Here is a 17,066-nt window from a genome sequence, read left to right on the forward strand (position 1 = left end):
GTTAGATCCACTATGGACTGGACTCTCACTATTATGTTAGATCCACTATGGACTGGACTCCCACTATTATATTAGATCCACTATGGACTGGACTCTCACTATTATGTTAGATCCACAATGAACTGGACTCTCACTATTATGTTAGATCCACTATGGAGTGGACTCCCACTATTATGTTAGATCCACTATGGACTGGACTCCCACTATTATATTAGATCCACTATGGACTGGACTCTCACTATTATGTTAGATCCACAATGGACTGGACTCTCACTATTATATTAGATCCACTATGGACTGAACTCTCACACTATTATGTTAGATCCACTATGGACTGGACTCTCACTATTATGTTAGATCCACTATGGACTGGACTCCCACTATTATATTAGATCCACTATGGACTGGACTCTCACTATTATGGTAGATCCACAATGGACTGGACTCTCACTATTATGTTAGATCCACTATGGACTGGACACTCTAACTATTATGTTAGATCCACTATGGACTGGACTCTCACTATTATGTTAGATCCACCTTGGACTGGACTTTCACTAATATGTTAGATCCACTATGGACTGGACTCTCACTATTATGTTAGATCCACTATGGACTGGACTCTCACTATTATGTTAGATCAAGAATGGACTGGACTCTCACTATTATGTTAGATCCACTATGGACTGGACTCTCACACTTTTATGTTAGATCCACTATGGACTGGACTCTCACACTATTATGTTAGATCCACTATGGACTGGACTCTCACTATTATGTTAGATCCACAATGGACTGGACTCCCACTATTATGTTAGATCCACTATGGACTGGACTCCCACTATTATATTAGATCCACTATGGACTGGACTCTCACTATTATGGTAGATCCACAATGGACTGGACTCTCACTATTATGTTAGATCCACTATGGACTGGACTCTCACCCTATTATGTTAGATCCACTATGGACTGGACTCTCACTATTATGTTAGATCCACTATGGACTGGACTCCCACTATTATGTTAGATCCACTATGGACTGGACTCTCACTATTATGTTAGATCAACAATGGACTGGACTCTCACTATTATGTTAGATCCACTATGGACTGGACTCCCACTATTATATTAGATCCGCTATGGACTGGACTCTCAATATTATGGTAGATCCACAATGGACTGGACTCTCACTATTATGTTAGATCCACTATGGACTGGACTCTCACTATTATGTTAGATCCACTATGGACTGGACTCTCACTATTATGTTAGATCCACTATGGACTGGACTCTCACTATTATGTTAGATCCACTATGGACTGGACTCCCACTATTATATTAGATCCACTATGGACTGGACTCTCACTATTATGTTAGATCCACAATGGACTGGACTCTCACTATTATGTTAGATCCACTATGGAGTGGACTCCCACTATTATGTTGGATCCACTATGGACTGGACTCCCACTATTATATTAGATCCACTTTGGACTGGACTCTCACTATTATGTTAGATCCACAATGGACTGGACTCTCACTATTATGTTAGATCCACTATGGACTGAACTCTCACACTATTATGTTAGATCCACTATGGACTGGACTCTCACTATTATGTTAGATCCACTATGGACTGGACTCCCACTATTATATTAGATCCACTATGGACTGGACTCTCACTATTATGGTAGATCCACAATGGACTGGACTCTCACTATTATGTTAGATCCACTATGGACTGGACACTCTAACTATTATGTTAGATCCACTATGGACTGGACTGTCACTATTATGTTAGATCCACCTTGGACTGGACTTTCACTAATATGTTGGATCCACTATGGACTGGACTCTCACTATTATGTTAGATCCACAATGGAATGGACTCTCACTATTATGTTAGATCCACTATGGACTGGACTCTCACACTATTATGTTAGATCCACTATGGACTGGACTCTCACTATTATGTTAGATCCACAATGGACTGGACTCCCACTATTATGTTAGATCCACTGTGGACTGGACTCTCACTATTATGGTAGATCCACAATGGACTGGACTCTCACTATTATGTTAGATCCACTATGGACTGGACTCTCACTATTATGTTAGATCCACTATGGACTGGACTCTCACTATTATGGTAGATCCACAATGGACTGGACTCTCACTATTATGTTAGATCCACTATGGACTGGACTCTCACCCTATTATGTTAGATCCACTATGGACTGGACTCTCACTATTATGTTAGATCCACTATGGACTGGACTCCCACTATTATGTTAGATCCACTAAGGACTGGACTCTCACTATTATGTTAGATCAACAATGGACTGGACTCTCACTATTATGTTAGATCCACTATGGACTGGACTCCCACTATTATATTAGATCCGCTATGGACTGGACTCTCAATATTATGTTAGATCCACAATGGACTGGACTCTCACTATTATGTTAGATCCACTATGGACTGGACTCTCACTATTATGTTAGATCCACTATGGACTGGACTCTCACTATTATGTTAGATCCACTATGGACTGGACTCCCACTATTATATTAGATCCACTATGGACTGGACTCTCACTATTATGTTAGATCCACAATGGACTGGACTCTCACTATTATGTTAGATCCACTATGGAGTGGACTCCCACTATTATGTTGGATCCACTATGGACTGGACTCCCACTATTATATTAGATCCACTTTGGACTGGACTCTCACTATTATGTTAGATCCACAATGGACTGGACTCTCACTATTATATTAGATCCACTATGGACTGAACTCTCACACTATTATGTTAGATCCACTATGGACTGGACTCTCACTATTATGTTAGATCCACTATGGACTGGACTCCCACTATTATATTAGATCCACTATGGACTGGACTCTCACTATTATGGTAGATCCACAATGGACTGGACTCTCACTATTATGTTAGATCCACTATGGACTGGACACTCTAACTATTATGTTAGATCCACTATGGACTGGACTCTCACTATTATGTTAGATCCACCTTGGACTGGACTTTCACTAATATGTTAGATCCACTATGGACTGGACTCTCACTATTATGTTAGATCCACTATGGACTGGACTCTCACTATTATGTTAGATCCACTATGGACTGGACTCCCACTATTATATTAGATCCGCTATGGACTGGACTCTCAATATTATGTTAGATCCACAATGGACTGGACTCTCACTATTATGTTAGATCCACTATGGACTGGACTCTCACTATTATGTTAGATCCACTATTGACTGGACTCTCACTATTATGTTAGATCCACTATGGACTGGACTCTCACTATTATGTTAGATCCACTATGGACTGGACTCCCACTATTATATTAGATCCACTATGGACTGGACTCTCACTATTATGTTAGATCCACAATGGACTGGACTCTCACTATTATGTTAGATCCACTATGGAGTGGACTCCCACTATTATGTTGGATCCACTATGGACTGGACTCCCACTATTATATTAGATCCACTTTGGACTGGACTCTCACTATTATGTTAGATCCACAATGGACTGGACTCTCACTATTATATTAGATCCACTATGGACTGAACTCTCACACTATTATGTTAGATCCACTATGGACTGGACTCTCACTATTATGTTAGATCCACTATGGACTGGACTCCCACTATTATATTAGATCCACTATGGACTGGACTCTCACTATTATGGTAGATCCACAATGGACTGGACTCTCACTATTATGTTAGATCCACTATGGACTGGACACTCTAACTATTATGTTAGATCCACTATGGACTGGACTCTCACTATTATGTTAGATCCACCTTGGACTGGACTTTCACTAATATGTTAGATCCACTATGGACTGGACTCTCACTATTATGTTAGATCCACTATGGACTGGACTCTCACTATTATGTTAGATCAACAATGGACTGGACTCTCACTATTATGTTAGATCCACTATGGACTGGACTCTCACACTTTTATGTTAGATCCACTATGGACTGGACTCTCACACTATTATGTTAGATCCACTATGGACTGGACTCTCACTATTATGTTAGATCCACAATGGACTGGACTCCCACTATTATGTTAGATCCACTATGGACTGGACTCCCACTATTATATTAGATCCACTATGGACTGGACTCTCACTATTATGGTAGATCCACAATGGACTGGACTCTCACTATTATGTTAGATCCACTATGGACTGGACTCTCACCCTATTATGTTAGATCCACTATGGACTGGACTCTCACTATTATGTTAGATCCACTATGGACTGGACTCCCACTATTATGTTAGATCCACTATGGACTGGACTCTCACTATTATGTTAGATCAACAATGGACTGGACTCTCACTATTATGTTAGATCCACTATGGACTGGACTCCCACTATTATATTAGATCCGCTATGGACTGGACTCTCAATATTATGGTAGATCCACAATGGACTGGACTCTCACTATTATGTTAGATCCACTATGGACTGGACTCTCACTATTATGTTAGATCCACTATGGACTGGACTCTCACTATTATGTTAGATCCACTATGGACTGGACTCTCACTATTATGTTAGATCCACTATGGACTGGACTCCCACTATTATATTAGATCCACTATGGACTGGACTCTCACTATTATGTTAGATCCACAATGGACTGGACTCTCACTATTATGTTAGATCCACTATGGAGTGGACTCCCACTATTATGTTGGATCCACTATGGACTGGACTCCCACTATTATATTAGATCCACTTTGGACTGGACTCTCACTATTATGTTAGATCCACAATGGACTGGACTCTCACTATTATGTTAGATCCACTATGGACTGAACTCTCACACTATTATGTTAGATCCACTATGGACTGGACTCTCACTATTATGTTAGATCCACTATGGACTGGACTCCCACTATTATATTAGATCCACTATGGACTGGACTCTCACTATTATGGTAGATCCACAATGGACTGGACTCTCACTATTATGTTAGATCCACTATGGACTGGACACTCTAACTATTATGTTAGATCCACTATGGACTGGACTGTCACTATTATGTTAGATCCACCTTGGACTGGACTTTCACTAATATGTTAGATCCACTATGGACTGGACTCTCACTATTATGTTAGATCCACAATGGACTGGACTCTCACTATTATGTTAGATCCACTATGGACTGGACTCTCACACTATTATGTTAGATCCACTATGGACTGGACTCTCACTATTATGTTAGATCCACAATGGACTGGACTCCCACTATTATGTTAGATCCACTATGGACTGGACTCTCACTATTATGGTAGATCCACAATGGACTGGACTCTCACTATTATGTTAGATCCACTATGGACTGGACTCTCACTATTATGTTAGATCCACTATGGACTGGACTCTCACTATTATGGTAGATCCACAATGGACTGGACTCTCACTATTATGTTAGATCCACTATGGACTGGACTCTCACCCTATTATGTTAGATCCACTATGGACTGGACTCTCACTATTATGTTAGATCCACTATGGACTGGACTCCCACTATTATGTTAGATCCACTAAGGACTGGACTCTCACTATTATGTTAGATCAACAATGGACTGGACTCTCACTATTATGTTAGATCCACTATGGACTGGACTCCCACTATTATATTAGATCCGCTATGGACTGGACTCTCAATATTATGTTAGATCCACAATGGACTGGACTCTCACTATTATGTTAGATCCACTATGGACTGGACTCTCACTATTATGTTAGATCCACTATGGACTGGACTCTCACTATTATGTTAGATCCACTATGGACTGGACTCTCACTATTATGTTAGATCCACTATGGACTGGACTCCCACTATTATATTAGATCCACTATGGACTGGACTCTCACTATTATGTTAGATCCACAATGGACTGGACTCTCACTATTATGTTAGATCCACTATGGAGTGGACTCCCACTATTATGTTGGATCCACTATGGACTGGACTCCCACTATTATATTAGATCCACTTTGGACTGGACTCTCACTATTATGTTAGATCCACAATGGACTGGACTCTCACTATTATATTAGATCCACTATGGACTGAACTCTCACACTATTATGTTAGATCCACTATGGACTGGACTCTCACTATTATGTTAGATCCACTATGGACTGGACTCCCACTATTATATTAGATCCACTATGGACTGGACTCTCACTATTATGGTAGATCCACAATGGACTGGACTCTCACTATTATGTTAGATCCACTATGGACTGGACACTCTAACTATTATGTTAGATCCACTATGGACTGGACTCTCACTATTATGTTAGATCCACCTTGGACTGGACTTTCACTAATATGTTAGATCCACTATGGACTGGACTCTCACTATTATGTTAGATCCACTATGGACTGGACTCTCACTATTATGTTAGATCAACAATGGACTGGACTCTCACTATTATGTTAGATCCACTATGGACTGGACTCTCACACTTTTATGTTAGATCCACTATGGACTGGACTCTCACTATTATGTTAGATCCACAATGGACTGGACTCTCACTATTATGTTAGATCCACTATGGATTGGACTCCCACTATTATGTTAGATCCACTATGGACTGGACTCCCACTATTATATTAGATCCGCTATGGACTGGACTCTCACTATTATGTTAGATCCACTATGGACTGGACTCCCACTATTATATTAGATCCACTATGGACTGGACTCTCACTATTATGTTAGATCCACAATGGACTGGACTCTCACTATTATGTTTGATCCACTATGGACTGGACTCCCACTATTATGTTAGATCCACTATGGACTGGACTCTCACTATTATGTTAGATCCACTATGGACTGGACTCTCACTATTATGTTAGATCAACAATGGACTGGACTCTCACTATTATGTTAGATCCACTATGGACTGGACTCTCACACTTTAATGTTAGATCCACTATGGACTGGACTCTCACACTATTATGTTAGATCCACTATGGACTGGACTCTCACTATTATGTTAGATCCACAATGGACTGGACTCCCACTATTATGTTAGATCCACTATGAACTGGACTCCCACTATTATATTAGATCCACTATGGACTGGACTCTCACTATTATGGTAGATCCACAATGGACTGGACTCTCACTATTATGTTAGATCCACTATGGACTGGACTCTCACCCTATTATGTTAGATCCACTATGGACTGGACTCTCACTATTATGTTAGATCCACTATCGACTGGACTCCCACTATTATGTTAGATCCACTAAGGACTGGACTCTCACTATTATGTTAGATCAACAATGGACTGGACTCTCACTATTATGTTAGATCCACTATGGACTGGACTCCCACTATTATATTAGATCCGCTATGGACTGGACTCTCAATATTATGTTAGATCCACAATGGACTGGACTCTCACTATTATGTTAGATCCACTATGGACTGGACTCTCACTATTATGTTAGATCCACTATGGACTGGACTCTCACTATTATGTTAGATCCACTATGGACTGGACTCTCACTATTATGTTAGATCCACTATGGACTGGACTCTCACTATTATGTTGGATCCACTATGGACTGGACTCCCACTATTATATTAGATCCACTATGGACTGGACTCTCACTATTATGTTAGATCCACAATGGACTGGACTCTCACTATTATGTTAGATCCACTATGGAGTGGACTCCCACTATTATGTTGGATCCACTATGGACTGGACTCCCACTATTATATTAGATCCACTTTGGACTGGACTCTCACTATTATGTTAGATCCACAATGGACTGGACTATCACTATTATATTAGATCCACTATGGACTGAACTCTCACACTATTATGTTAGATCCACTATGGACTGGACTCTCACTATTATGTTAGATCCACTATGGACTGGACTCCCACTATTATATTAGATCCACTATGGACTGGACTCTCACTATTATGGTAGATCCACAATGGACTGGACTCTCACTATTATGTTAGATCCACTAAGGACTGGACTCTCACTATTATGTTAGATCAACAATGGACTGGACTCTCACTATTATGTTAGATCCACTATGGACTGGACTCCCACTATTATATTAGATCCGCTATGGACTGGACTCTCAATATTATGTTAGATCCACAATGGACTGGACTCTCACTATTATGTTAGATCCACTATGGACTGGACTCTCACTATTATGTTAGATCCACTATGGACTGGACTCTCACTATTATGTTAGATCCACTATGGACTGGACTCTCACTATTATGTTAGATCCACTATGGACTGGACTCCCACTATTATATTAGATCCACTATGGACTGGACTCTCACTATTATGTTAGATCCACAATGGACTGGACTCTCACTATTATGTTAGATCCACTATGGAGTGGACTCCCACTATTATGTTGGATCCACTATGGACTGGACTCCCACTATTATATTAGATCCACTTTGGACTGGACTCTCACTATTATGTTAGATCCACAATGGACTGGACTCTCACTATTATATTAGATCCACTATGGACTGAACTCTCACACTATTATGTTAGATCCACTATGGACTGGACTCTCACTATTATGTTAGATCCACTATGGACTGGACTCCCACTATTATATTAGATCCACTATGGACTGGACTCTCACTATTATGGTAGATCCACAATGGACTGGACTCTCACTATTATGTTAGATCCACTATGGACTGGACACTCTAACTATTATGTTAGATCCACTATGGACTGGACTCTCACTATTATGTTAGATCCACCTTGGACTGGACTTTCACTAATATGTTAGATCCACTATGGACTGGACTCTCACTATTATGTTAGATCCACTATGGACTGGACTCTCACTATTATGTTAGATCCACTATGGACTGGACTCCCACTATTATATTAGATCCGCTATGGACTGGACTCTCAATATTATGTTAGATCCACAATGGACTGGACTCTCACTATTATGTTAGATCCACTATGGACTGGACTCTCACTATTATGTTAGATCCACTATTGACTGGACTCTCACTATTATGTTAGATCCACTATGGACTGGACTCTCACTATTATGTTAGATCCACTATGGACTGGACTCCCACTATTATATTAGATCCACTATGGACTGGACTCTCACTATTATGTTAGATCCACAATGGACTGGACTCTCACTATTATGTTAGATCCACTATGGACTGGACACTCTAACTATTATGTTAGATCCACTATGGACTGGACTCTCACTATTATGTTAGATCCACCTTGGACTGGACTTTCACTAATATGTTGGATCCACTATGGACTGGACTCTCACTATTATGTTAGATCCACTATGGACTGGACTCTCACTATTATGTTAGATCAACAATGGACTGGACTCTCACTATTATGTTAGATCCACTATGGACTGGACTCTCACACTTTTATGTTAGATCCACTATGGACTGGACTCTCACACTATTATGTTAGATCCACTATGGACTGGACTCTCACTATTATGTTAGATCCACAATGGACTGGACTCCCACTATTATGTTAGATCCACTATGGACTGGACTCCCACTATTATATTAGATCCACTATGGACTGGACTCTCACTATTATGGTAGATCCACAATGGACTGGACTCTCACTATTATGTTAGATCCACTATGGACTGGACTCTCACCCTATTATGTTAGATCCACTATGGACTGGACTCTCACTATTATGTTAGATCCACTATGGACTGGACTCCCACTATTATGTTAGATCCACTATGGACTGGACTCTCACTATTATGTTAGATCAACAATGGACTGGACTCTCACTATTATGTTAGATCCACTATGGACTGGACTCCCACTATTATATTAGATCCGCTATGGACTGGACTCTCAATATTATGGTAGATCCACAATGGACTGGACTCTCACTATTATGTTAGATCCACTATGGACTGGACTCTCACTATTATGTTAGATCCACTATGGACTGGACTCTCACTATTATGTTAGATCCACTATGGACTGGACTCTCACTATTATGTTAGATCCACTATGGACTGGACTCCCACTATTATATTAGATCCACTATGGACTGGACTCTCACTATTATGTTAGATCCACAATGGACTGGACTCTCACTATTATGTTAGATCCACTATGGAGTGGACTCCCACTATTATGTTGGATCCACTATGGACTGGACTCCCACTATTATATTAGATCCACTTTGGACTGGACTCTCACTATTATGTTAGATCCACAATGGACTGGACTCTCACTATTATGTTAGATCCACTATGGACTGAACTCTCACACTATTATGTTAGATCCACTATGGACTGGACTCTCACTATTATGTTAGATCCACTATGGACTGGACTCCCACTATTATATTAGATCCACTATGGACTGGACTCTCACTATTATGGTAGATCCACAATGGACTGGACTCTCACTATTATGTTAGATCCACTATGGACTGGACACTCTAACTATTATGTTAGATCCACTATGGACTGGACTGTCACTATTATGTTAGATCCACCTTGGACTGGACTTTCACTAATATGTTAGATCCACTATGGACTGGACTCTCACTATTATGTTAGATCCACAATGGACTGGACTCTCACTATTATGTTAGATCCACTATGGACTGGACTCTCACACTATTATGTTAGATCCACTATGGACTGGACTCTCACTATTATGTTAGATCCACAATGGACTGGACTCCCACTATTATGTTAGATCCACTATGGACTGGACTCTCACTATTATGGTAGATCCACAATGGACTGGACTCTCACTATTATGTTAGATCCACTATGGACTGGACTCTCACTATTATGTTAGATCCACTATGGACTGGACTCTCACTATTATGGTAGATCCACAATGGACTGGACTCTCACTATTATGTTAGATCCACTATGGACTGGACTCTCACCCTATTATGTTAGATCCACTATGGACTGGACTCTCACTATTATGTTAGATCCACTATGGACTGGACTCCCACTATTATGTTAGATCCACTAAGGACTGGACTCTCACTATTATGTTAGATCAACAATGGACTGGACTCTCACTATTATGTTAGATCCACTATGGACTGGACTCCCACTATTATATTAGATCCGCTATGGACTGGACTCTCAATATTATGTTAGATCCACAATGGACTGGACTCTCACTATTATGTTAGATCCACTATGGACTGGACTCTCACTATTATGTTAGATCCACTATGGACTGGACTCTCACTATTATGTTAGATCCACTATGGACTGGACTCTCACTATTATGTTAGATCCACTATGGACTGGACTCCCACTATTATATTAGATCCACTATGGACTGGACTCTCACTATTATGTTAGATCCACAATGGACTGGACTCTCACTATTATGTTAGATCCACTATGGAGTGGACTCCCACTATTATGTTGGATCCACTATGGACTGGACTCCCACTATTATATTAGATCCACTTTGGACTGGACTCTCACTATTATGTTAGATCCACAATGGACTGGACTCTCACTATTATATTAGATCCACTATGGACTGAACTCTCACACTATTATGTTAGATCCACTATGGACTGGACTCTCACTATTATGTTAGATCCACTATGGACTGGACTCCCACTATTATATTAGATCCACTATGGACTGGACTCTCACTATTATGGTAGATCCACAATGGACTGGACTCTCACTATTATGTTAGATCCACTATGGACTGGACACTCTAACTATTATGTTAGATCCACTATGGACTGGACTCTCACTATTATGTTAGATCCACAATGGACTGGACTCTCACTATTATGTTAGATCCACTATGGACTGGACTCTCACACTATTATGTTAGATCCACTATGGACTGGACTCTCACTATTATGTTAGATCCACAATGGACTGGACTCCCACTATTATGTTAGATCCACTATGGACTGGACTCTCACTATTATGGTAGATCCACAATGGACTGGACTCTCACTATTATGTTAGATCCACTATGGACTGGACTCTCACTATTATGTTAGATCCACTATGGACTGGACTCTCACTATTATGGTAGATCCACAATGGACTGGACTCTCACTATTATGTTAGATCCACTATGGACTGGACTCTCACCCTATTATGTTAGATCCACTATGGACTGGACTCTCACTATTATGTTAGATCCACTATGGACTGGACTCCCACTATTATGTTAGATCCACTAAGGACTGGACTCTCACTATTATGTTAGATCCACTATGGACTGGACTCTCACCCTATTATGTTAGATCCACTATGGACTGGACTCTCACTATTATGTTAGATCCACTATGGACTGGACTCCCACTATTATGTTAGATCCACTAAGGACTGGACTCTCACTATTATGTTAGATCAACAATGGACTGGACTCTCACTATTATGTTAGATCCACTATGGACTGGACTCCCACTATTATATTAGATCCGCTATGGACTGGACTCTCAATATTATGTTAGATCCACAATGGACTGGACTCTCACTATTATGTTAGATCCACTATGGACTGGACTCTCACTATTATGTTAGATCCACTATGGACTGGACTCTCACTATTATGTTAGATCCACTATGGACTGGACTCTCACTATTATGTTAGATCCACTATGGACTGGACTCCCACTATTATATTAGATCCACTATGGACTGGACTCTCACTATTATGTTAGATCCACAATGGACTGGACTCTCACTATTATGTTAGATCCACTATGGAGTGGACTCCCACTATTATGTTGGATCCACTATGGACTGGACTCCCACTATTATATTAGATCCACTTTGGACTGGACTCTCACTATTATGTTAGATCCACAATGGACTGGACTCTCACTATTATATTAGATCCACTATGGACTGAACTCTCACACTATTATGTTAGATCCACTATGGACTGGACTCTCACTATTATGTTAGATCCACTATGGACTGGACTCCCACTATTATATTAGATCCACTATGGACTGGACTCTCACTATTATGGTAGATCCACAATGGACTGGACTCTCACTATTATGTTAGATCCACTATGGACTGGACACTCTAACTATTATGTTAGATCCACTATGGACTGGACTCTCACTATTATGTTAGATCCACCTTGGACTGGACTTTCACTAATATGTTAGATCCACTATGGACTGGACTCTCACTATTATGTTAGATCCACTATGGACTGGACTCTCACTATTATGTTAGATCAACAATGGACTGGACTCTCACTATTATGTTAGATCCACTATGGACTGGACTCTCACACTTTTATGTTAGATCCACTATGGACTGGACTCTCACACTATTATGTTAGATCCACTATGGACTGGACTCTCACTATTATGTTAGATCCACAATGGACTGGACTCCCACTATTATGTTAGATCCACTATGGACTGGACTCCCACTATTATATTAGATCCACTATGGACTGGACTCTCACTATTATGGTAGATCCACTATGGACTGGACTCTCACTATTATGTTAGATCCACTATGGACTGGACTCTCACCCTATTATGTTAGATCCACTATGGACTGGACTCTCACTATTATGTTAGATCCACTATGGACTGGACTCCCACTATTATGTTAGATCCACTATGGACTGGACTCTCACTATTATGTTAGATCAACAATGGACTGGACTCTCACTATTATGTTAGATCCACTATGGACTGGACTCCCACTATTATATTAGATCCGCTATGGACTGGACTCTCAATATTATGGTAGATCCACAATGGACTGGACTCTCACTATTATGTTAGATCCACTATGGACTGGACTCTCACTATTATGTTAGATCCACTATGGACTGGACTCTCACTATTATGTTAGATCCACTATGGACTGGACTCTCACTATTATGTTAGATCCACTATGGACTGGACTCCCACTATTATATTAGATCCACTATGGACTGGACTCTCACTATTATGTTAGATCCACAATGGACTGGACTCTCACTATTATGTTAGATCCACTATGGAGTGGACTCCCACTATTATGTTGGATCCACTATGGACTGGACTCCCACTATTATATTAGATCCACTTTGGACTGGACTCTCACTATTATGTTAGATCCACAATGGACTGGACTCTCACTATTATGTTAGATCCACTATGGACTGAACTCTCACACTATTATGTTAGATCCACTATGGACTGGACTCTCACTATTATGTTAGATCCACTATGGACTGGACTCCCACTATTATATTAGATCCACTATGGACTGGACTCTCACTATTATGGTAGATCCACAATGGACTGGACTCTCACTATTATGTTAGATCCACTATGGACTGGACACTCTAACTATTATGTTAGATCCACTATGGACTGGACTGTCACTATTATGTTAGATCCACCTTGGACTGGACTTTCACTAATATGTTAGATCCACTATGGACTGGACTCTCACTATTATGTTAGATCCACAATGGACTGGACTCTCACTATTATGTTAGATCCACTATGGACTGGACTCTCACACTATTATGTTAGATCCACTATGGACTGGACTCTCACTATTATGTTAGATCCACAATGGACTGGACTCCCACTATTATGTTAGATCCACTATGGACTGGACTCTCACTATTATGGTAGATCCACAATGGACTGGACTCTCACTATTATGTTAGATCCACTATGGACTGGACTCTCACTATTATGTTAGATCCACTATGGACTGGACTCTCACTATTATGGTAGATCCACAATGGACTGGACTCTCACTATTATGTTAGATCCACTATGGACTGGACTCTCACCCTATTATGTTAGATCCACTATGGACTGGACTCTCACTATTATGTTAGATCCACTATGGACTGGACTCCCACTATTATGTTAGATCCACTAAGGACTGGACTCTCACTATTATGTTAGATCAACAATGGACTGGACTCTCACTATTATGTTAGATCCACTATGGACTGGACTCCCACTATTATATTAGATCCGCTATGGACTGGACTCTCAATATTATGTTAGATCCACAATGGACTGGACTCCCACTATTATGTTAGATCCACTATGGACTGGACTCTCACTATTATGTTAGATCCACTATGGACTGGACTCTCACTATTATGTTATATCCACTATGGACTGGACTCTCACTATTATGTTAGATCCACTATGGACTGGACTCCCACTATTATATTAGATCCACTATGGACTGGACTCTCACTATTATGTTAGATCCACAATGGACTGGACTCTCACTATTATGTTAGATCCACTATGGAGTGGACTCCCACTATTATGTTGGATCCACTATGGACTGGACTCCCACTATTATATTAGATCCACTTTGGACTGGACTCTCACTATTATGTTAGATCCACAATGGACTGGACTCTCACTATTATATTAGATCCACTATGGACTGAACTCTCACACTATTATGTTAGATCCACTATGGACTGGACTCTCACTATTATGTTAGATCCACTATGGACTGGACTCCCACTATTATATTAGATCCACTATGGACTGGACTCTCACTATTATGGTAGATCCACAATGGACTGGACTCTCACTATTATGTTAGATCCACTATGGACTGGACACTCTAACTATTATGTTAGATCCACTATGGACTGGACTCTCACTATTATGTTAGATCCACCTTGGACTGGACTTTCACTAATATGTTAGATCCACTATGGACTGGACTCTCACTATTATGTTAGATCCACTATGGACTGGACTCTCACTATTATGTTAGATCAACAATGGACTGGACTCTCACTATTATGTTAGATCCACTATGGACTGGACTCTCACACTTTTATGTTAGATCCACTATGGACTGGACTCTCACTATTATGTTAGATCCACAATGGACTGGACTCTCACTATTATGTTAGATCCACTATGGATTGGACTCCCACTATTATGTTAGATCCACTATGGACTGGACTCCCACTATTATATTAGATCCGCTATGGACTGGACTCTCACTATTATGTTAGATCCACTATGGACTGGACTCCCACTATTATATTAGATCCACTATGGACTGGACTCTCACTATTATGTTAGATCCACAATGGACTGGACTCTCACTATTATGTTTGATCCACTATGGACTGGACTCCCACTATTATGTTAGATCCACTATGGACTGGACTCTCACTATTATGTTAGATCCACTATGGACTGGACTCTCACTATTATGTTAGATCAACAATGGACTGGACTCTCACTATTATGTTAGATCCACTATGGACTGGACTCTCACACTTTAATGTTAGATCCACTATGGACTGGACTCTCACACTATTATGTTAGATCCACTATGGACTGGACTCTCACTATTATGTTAGATCCACAATGGACTGGACTCCCACTATTATGTTAGATCCACTATGAACTGGACTCCCACTATTATATTAGATCCACTATGGACTGGACTCTCACTATTATGGTAGATCCACAATGGACTGGACTCTCACTATTATGTTAGATCCACTATGGACTGGACTCTCACCCTATTATGTTAGATCCACTATGGACTGGACTCTCACTATTATGTTAGATCCACTATCGACTGGACTCCCACTATTATGTTAGATCCACTAAGGACTGGACTCTCACTATTATGTTAGATCAACAATGGACTGGACTCTCACTATTATGTTAGATCCACTATGGACTGGACTCCCACTATTATATTAGATCCGCTATGGACTGGACTCTCAATATTATGTTAGATCCACAATGGACTGGACTCTCACTATTATGTTAGATCCACTATGGACTGGACTCTCACTATTATGTTAGATCCACTATGGACTGGACTCTCACTATTATGTTAGATCCACTATGGACTGGACTCTCACTATTATGTTAGATCCACTATGGACTGGACTCTCACTATTATGTTGGATCCACTATGGACTGGACTCCCACTATTATATTAGATCCACT

This window comes from Nerophis lumbriciformis, linkage group LG25, assembly GCF_033978685.3.
Source record: "Nerophis lumbriciformis linkage group LG25, RoL_Nlum_v2.1, whole genome shotgun sequence".
NCBI lineage: Eukaryota > Metazoa > Chordata > Actinopteri > Syngnathiformes > Syngnathidae > Nerophis > Nerophis lumbriciformis.